Here is a 7,992-nt window from a genome sequence, read left to right as displayed (position 1 = left end):
ATATGGATTATCGTCTCTCACCCGCTTAACCATCCTGTGGATATCCGAAATTAATATTTATAATTAATTTTTTATTAAGTTAATAATTATTTAGGTCATTAATGATTTCCTTTCAAAAAAAATTTTCTTTATCAGAAATTTTACTTAATTTTAATATCATACAGTTATTTAGGAAAAGTAAAACTTGTGTTTATATGGATATTGTTATTTTCACTAATCAAAATAACTTACTTTTGTTAGTTTAATCAATAGTATAATGCGTTGGTGGTTTCTTTGTAGTTGGCGTGGCGTATTTGTATGGTCACTTGCTTTGCAAACAGACTTTGTTTTTGGATATATACTAGGTTGCTATTTGCTAACGCATATTGTTACTTGAATTATGTATGCCTCTTAATTTTATCGCCACAATTTTTTTACAATATATTATCTTTAAATTTTATATGTTGTGAAAATATTCAACGGGTACCCGCTCCACCCGCTTCACCCGGTGGATATGGATATGGATGGATGAAAAAATATTAAATGGATGAGGGTGGATATGGATGACCATAAATTAAATGGATACTAGTATAGAGCTCGTGCGAATGCACGGTATTTTAGAATGTCATGTGTAGAGAACTTAACAATTAGAGCTAATAATAATAATATATAAATGAACTTTGAATTTTATTTGTAATCATCTACAATTGTTAATGTGTAAAAATACTAAGAATTAAAATAGAACGAATTTTACATTTTTACTCGGAATAAGATTATGATTAAAAAAAGAAGATTGTTAGTTTAATTGCAAAAACTTATGCTTATTTTTACGCATTTGAAGCATATAACTATTTTTGTTACAATATACAGACTAACAATTTAAACGGAGTAAAAATTTAAAGAATAAAAAAGTGAAAAGCACACACTGATTTTAATAATATGAGTAAAATTTACATATGTTTTAAATAGAAAATTTACGACATTTAAAATGCATATATTTGACTAATGAGATAATAATGAATAAAATAAATTTGGCTCAACTATAAAAGCTACGGTGTTTGATAAGATACTTTGACACATAAAGACTATATATTAGGTCCAATACATATCTAGATAAAGTTAGGCCCAATTTCTAGTTAAAAGTATTTAGGCGGAAAAATTTTCAGTTTTCTTATTCTTTTAGTTTAAGGGGGGTGGATATGGATATGGCTCCACCCCATCCATATCTCACCCATTGTCATCCCTAGTTATTAGTGACCTTGAGTTAGTCAAGGCCAATTGGTGCCCTTGAGTTGAGAAGAGGTTGAAGGTTGGTGACCTTCCACGTGTCGCATTTCTATTGGCTTACAACAAATGAAAGGACATTTTAGATTTAATATTTCAAATAAAACCGTCAATTTTAATTCGATTTTTTTTTTAAATGTACACTTTTCAAAATTAATTTACTTAACATATTTGAGTAGTTTTTATTTTATTAAAATGACAAAAATAACTTAATTATAGTAAATAATAATTGTAAAAGTAAGTGGAAAAATCATTCTAAAAGTAAGAGAGAGGTTTTGGTGAGGTAATGTATGTGGTAAATGATTGTAAATGTTGGAAAGTGGAAAAATGATTGGGTTTGTGACCTAGGTCGTGACCTTCTGCTTGGGAGGGTGAAAGTGGGTCAAGATTAATAAGGTGTGATTAAGAGGAAAATTTTTGGTGACCCAGTTAGTGTGACCTTCTACTTAGGGATGGTCTAAAAATCAGGGACCAGTAGGAGTATTCTTAATGCTTTAACTTTTATAGAGTAAAGGAATTTCCGGATTGAACCAAACAACTTTAAACATGTATGAGGTTCTAACTCCATACCTCCTTAGAGTTAGAATCCATTCCATTTCATACCTAATGTTTGAACCAAATGACCCCTAAGACTCGCTGGCCAAATGATATTTTTGGAAATAAATATGAAAAGACAGTATGAACAAGGATTCGGCAGAACTAAAGTCTAAGGCCCTTCTTCTCAACTGAAAAGTGGAATAGAACTAAATTGAAATTAGCTGAAATTAGCTCCAAAAAAAACAGTACATAAAGCTACTTAGTGACTCACTATCAAAATACCCATCATTTATCCATCAACCGGTTTACCAGTCATTTAAACCGAATCTAGACGCAAAAGAACAAACCCAAATACCCAATTTGCTTAATCCTTGTGTCGACATCTACTAATCAATGGCCTCAGTGTATTGATCGATTATATGAAAATGACAACACCAATAAATGAATGGGAAGTGCTAGGACGACACCGGGTGTTACCGAGTTTCGGTTAACACCCTAATTAAAAAATGAAAAAAAATGAAAAGAAGATAATAATTTCCAGTTTCGCGCCAAATTGTAAAGGTTATACATGTAATTTACTAAACTTGATACATTTAGGAACTATTCCAACTAAATCTGTCTATGATTTCCAAAGATTGCACAACTAATACCGATGGATAACATGAAAAATAGAGTACCGTGAATCAACGAAGAAAAGTTGATAATGATTGAGGAAAAATCCAATACTGGAATACTGATTGATCAACATGAAAAATAGTTCATGTTTATCTCTAATCAAGTGTCATAAATTTTAGTCGTAATAATGATTATATGCTTGTTTGTCTTCTTCCTCAATGTTGTTCACAGATTTACCAATTACCAGACTAGGATGCAATCTCAGAATTACAGGACTAGGTCTAGGGGTATCATATTTGATGGGGCATATTCTGCACCCCCTGACCGAGTCAACATATTGAGCAAGGTCAAGGATCAAGAGACAGCAAGTCAACATGTTAGACCGCCTAACCGACGCAGCCTGTCGGCCGGTCACTTGGGTCTCGGCTGGGCAACCGCCAGCCGGGAGACAGATCCGCGTACTCATATCCAAGACCCCTCGGCATGGAGGCAACAGGGTCCGCCGGCCTGCCATGGGTCCCTCGGCCGAGGGTAGAACAGACTTTCCACCTGCTACGCCACTTGGCCACTACGTGACAAAAGGTGAAAGTCTATAAATACTCCTCAACCTTCATTGAGGAAAGGATCCAGAATCTAACCTAAAAACTCACTATTCATCTGGTATAAACTCCTTTATCTCTCTACAATATACTTTGTCAAGTAACATACAACTTAATCCCTTTAAGTTCACTGACTTGAGCGTCGGAGTGAGTACGCTCGGTGCAAAGCCAAGCCCTCAGTTTGTTCATCGTTTCAGGAGAGACCGAGAGGAAGAGTCAAGGCAAGGAAGGACATTCATTCACCAAGCTTGCGTGGTAAACAATACTGCTCCGGAATCTACACCCGGAACAATATTAAAGGAGGAACCTAAATTAACTCAATTGTTTAGCTTATTCAATGTCAATTTTTCAAGTTAATTTAGTTTATTGTCATCAATTAACTATTTGCAGTGGACAATTGCCACAAATTCTGGGTTTTAATTGAATCGTGATTATGATTTTGATTGTATAATGTATTAAGCAATTTCAATCCAAATTCTGGAATTTACCAAAATGATTTTTTTTAATTTAATACCTAAAACACCCTTATATATCTAAAGACTTTAAATTTCAAATAATCATGGAGGGATTTAAAAAATGAGATGGATTTACAAAACTATCCCGGGTGTTACTGAAACTCGGTAACACCCGGTGTTACTATCTCATTTTCTTAAATGAAATACACAAAATTTCATTGAAAACGGCGATATTCGTCACAAGCTTGTGACGGATACCATTTCCTCTCACAAAATACCCATGAGAGGTGAGTGGGGAAACACATGGAGGGTGCCCCACCTTATCCTCTCTCCCTTTTTGTGAGAGGTCTTCAGCTTGTGACGGGATTAGCCCATCATAAGCAAGACGCTTCGAATGAAATAATACGAGTATGTCCCAAAGTCACACATACAAAAATGGATGTCACAACAAGTGGGTTCTTCCAGAATTACTTGACAATATTATAAACATGTGAATTGCATGGACTGTCTTTCTGGAAATCTTTTCTGTATTTAATTTCTCCGTACATGTATTCAATAGTCCTTGGCTCTTTGCCTTATGTAGGGACGTAGGGTAGATATAGCTCGTCTTTTTCTCTCCACGGGAGGGAATTAATGGTCACTTTACACAAGCAATAAGTTTTCTGAAAACGGGTAACATTTGTCATAAGTTGAAAACTGGGATAAAATATGACTCTAGAGAGGTTTTGAATTTGGGGATAAGAAGGCGAGTTGGGAATGGTATGAGCACTAGAGTATGGCAGGATCCATGGATACCGAGCACCCAATCTCGCAAAATTATTTCACCGCGTGGAGCTTGGCAAGCTGAGATGACCGTGAGTGATTTGATGGTAGATGGGGGTGGGAGTTGGAACGTGGACAGAGTCAGGGAGATGTTTATTCCGTTTGAACAAGAGCGAATTTTGCGTATCCGTCTGAGTGGTAATGGACAGGAGGATATTTGGTGTTGGGATCATGAGAAGAACGGGCTATATACGGTGAAGTCAGCATACCGTCTTCTCCGAGAGGCTGAAGAGGAGGTGCCTGGTACTTCGGATGATGCAGCCGCGAGGAGATTGTGGAATAGAATTTGGAAAATGCCTGTGCTCCCCCGAATCAAAATCTTCTTTTGGCAGCTTTGTCTAGAGGCGATAGCGACCAGAGGCAACATTGCAGCTAGGCTTAGACGAGATGCAGAGGAGTTGTGCCCTATGTGCAGCTGTACAACGGAGTCGTGTCTTCATCTTATAAGGGACTGTGGATGGGTGGGGTGGGTCTGGGAAGGGGTTGGGCTGGAGATAAATAAGGGTGATGGGTTCGAGAGGGTGAGGGAGTGGGTGGAGGATGAATGGAGGGAGTGGAGTGAGAGCGAATGTGCACTCTTCATGACGGTGTGCTGGGCGATCTGGAAGGCAAGAAACAAATGGGTCTTTGAGGGCAAACGGGTGAGAGTCGAGGAAGTGGTGAGGAGAGTGGTCGATATCAGGCGGGAAATGAGAGAGGAGGCTGAAGGCAGGGGTGGTATGGTGGCGGACAGGATAGTGCAGCACCGTGAAGAGGGGTGGACAAAACCGCCAAGAGGAACGATGAAGATAAATGTTGATGCGGGGGTGAAGGAGGGGAATGGGACTGGGATTGGGGTGGTGTGTAGGGATGAATATGGAGCGGTGCAATGGGCCTTGACCATGCAGGAAGATGTCGTGAGGGAGGTTAAGGATGCGGAGGCGATTGCGGTGTTAGTAAGTGTGGGGGAAGCAAAGCGGCGGGGGATAAAGAATATAGCTGTGGAGGGCGACTGTGTTGGTGTGATGAATGACTTGAAGACTCGAAAGCAAGGGAGAAGCGATATTCATCTGATTTATGACGAGATTTTTGATGGTTGCAATTTTTTTAATGCTTTTTCTTTTTCTCATGTTAGTAGGAATTTTAATAATGTAGCTCACGAGCTAGCGCATGTTAGTCCTTGGTTTGTTGGGTGTAGGCGATGGGAAGAAGGTGTCCCGCAAAACGTTTCTGAGCGTGTATTGTTTGATCAAGTTCTAATATAGTTTTACCCTTCCGGGTGATTTCAAAAAAAAAAAAAGAAAACTGGGATAAAATATGACATACTCTCTCCATTCAACTCCATTTTGCATGTTTCTCTTTTATACACTATTTATAAACGGATATTAAACTTCAATTTTCTCTCGATATATAAGTTAAAATATATTCATGTGAGATCTTATTTGATTCGTCTTTAAGAGTACATTAAAAATATCTAACTTTTATAATTTTTGCAAATACGTAGCTAAAGATATTTACCGCGTAAAAATTGCGTTGGCAAACGTAATAAAGCAAATATGTAAAGTGGAGTTGAATGGAGGGAGTATTTAAGACAAAAATATAACCATCTTCAGATAAAAAATGACCAGAACAATTTTGTAAGCTATAATAGTTTGTCATTAAAATAGTCACATTTTGTCGTTAAAGACTTAAAGTGACGATATTTGGCTTGTTTTCAGCTTGTGACTTAAGGGTCAATTTTCAATGAGAATTATTGTTACACAAGTATTATGTAAAAATGAAAGTATTTGCTAAATTACGCGCACAGTTTTACTAAATTCCGCGCATTTTACCCATAATATTCCATTATTACCATTTGCCTTGAAAAAGAATTAAAAGGACTTCCTTCCCTTCTCTCTCTTAAAACCTAAACAATTCGACGATTATGGATCGTAATTCGCCGTATAATTTATGCGTTTTATGAACAATTATATTAATATTGTTTTCTAATCGATTTAATTCATGTTTTTTTGTATTAAAAAGGGGATTGTATTTACAAGTAGGGTTTGAATTGATTTTGATTACAATTAGGGTTGTTGGAGGGGTGGTTGTGAGGTCGTTGAACAAGTCAGAGTAAGGTAGTCGGAGGGAGCATTATGGGTGATCGGAGGATGCAGTATGGGTGCATGGTCGAAGGGCGCTGCGGGTGGTAGGCGTTCGGGAACCAGCTCTGTGTGTGGGGAGTGGGTGATAACCTAAAATTTTGGGTGGTTAGCGCGAGTGTGGGGGCGGTGAGTGGTGCTCGGCATTGGCAAAAATGTGAGGGATTTAGTAAAATTATGCGCGGGATTTAACATGTCCCGAATGAAGAATAGATTTGAAATAAAAACATAATATCAAAAGTGTTAAAATAGATAAAGTGGTTTAAAAAAATTGTTACAATCTGTAATAAAATGGGAACGTTTGTTATGAAAGCAAGTATTAAATGAAAGAGTCATAAACTCTTACATTAACTAGTAAAGATTTAGAGGTGGCAATCAGGTCCTTTATGTGACACCCTTAAAATTAACGATAAATCAAGGCGTAAATTCTACGGAAAAACTGGTAGGATATGTTTGTAATTGGTCCAACTATATAAAAACCTGTAATTTCAAAAACTTTTTTTTAAACCAATCACAACATTTCCAACATTCCCATGAGGCGGGTGCCAAAACCTGCAATGCTAACGAACTAATTTACATACATAACTAAAGACGCGAGAATAAAGTGATACAAGCCAAAATAGAAAAGGGAGACATATGTCCCTTCAAATTATATACAAAACCAAAGTTAAAAGGTTTACTATATGAATAACCAAACTAGGTCCAAGGTTCCTTATGCCCGCTAGCTCGTCTGTGACCCCAACAAAGCATCAACAACCTGTCAATCGCATTTTTTTACAAACACGAAAGCCACAATTCAGTGGGGAGTAACTTCGAGTCCTCCCAGCCACGAATCGTCATAATTAATGTAACATGTAGTATAACATGTAAACAATATGATAAACAATGTAATTATCATGTAATCTAACCTATGACCCCTAAACTGACCAAACTAAACTATCATGTAAATCATATAACAAATAGTAATCCAAACTTTATCAATCAGAACCAAACATCTCACCTATTACAGTTCATAAAGTCACCATACAAGAAAGGGCAATATATCAAAGACAGGCATAAGTTCTTAGCACCGTCAATAGTCACTCTGTAACTCGAGTCTATACCACGAGGTAGGGAAGGTAATCGAACCGGTATCTTGGCTCAGCGGTTAATATTAATAAAACATGGCCAAGACACAACACAACCCTAGCCTAAAATCTGCGCAGACCTAGACATGCGGATACACACCACCGCACCCAAGACCCACAATTTTTCTAAAACAAAGTGAGTACCCTAAGGAGTCCACCAAAGGGTTGGCTAGTACTTAAGCTGACCACTTACTATCAAAATAAGTAACGAGGTCATGCCCCAACTTGGATATAAATCCACTAGTCAGGAACACAAAGGCTATCAAGCAGTGAACATATACTCGTCAAGGACTATAAAGACCTATCTATGATGAAGGCCGAAATACTCACCTAGGACCTAGTCCCACTAGTCCCACTTAAATACTTTAGCCCACACCACACGAGACAAGTAAGACACCCACTTAACCATAAGAGGACAAGAAGTCCAACTTACCAACCTAAATGCTAACATTCT

Source organism: Silene latifolia, chromosome Y (genome assembly GCF_048544455.1).
Source record: "Silene latifolia isolate original U9 population chromosome Y, ASM4854445v1, whole genome shotgun sequence".
Lineage (NCBI taxonomy): Eukaryota > Viridiplantae > Streptophyta > Magnoliopsida > Caryophyllales > Caryophyllaceae > Silene > Silene latifolia.
The sequence above is the reverse complement of the archived record's forward strand: the minus strand, read 5'-3'. Positions refer to the sequence as shown.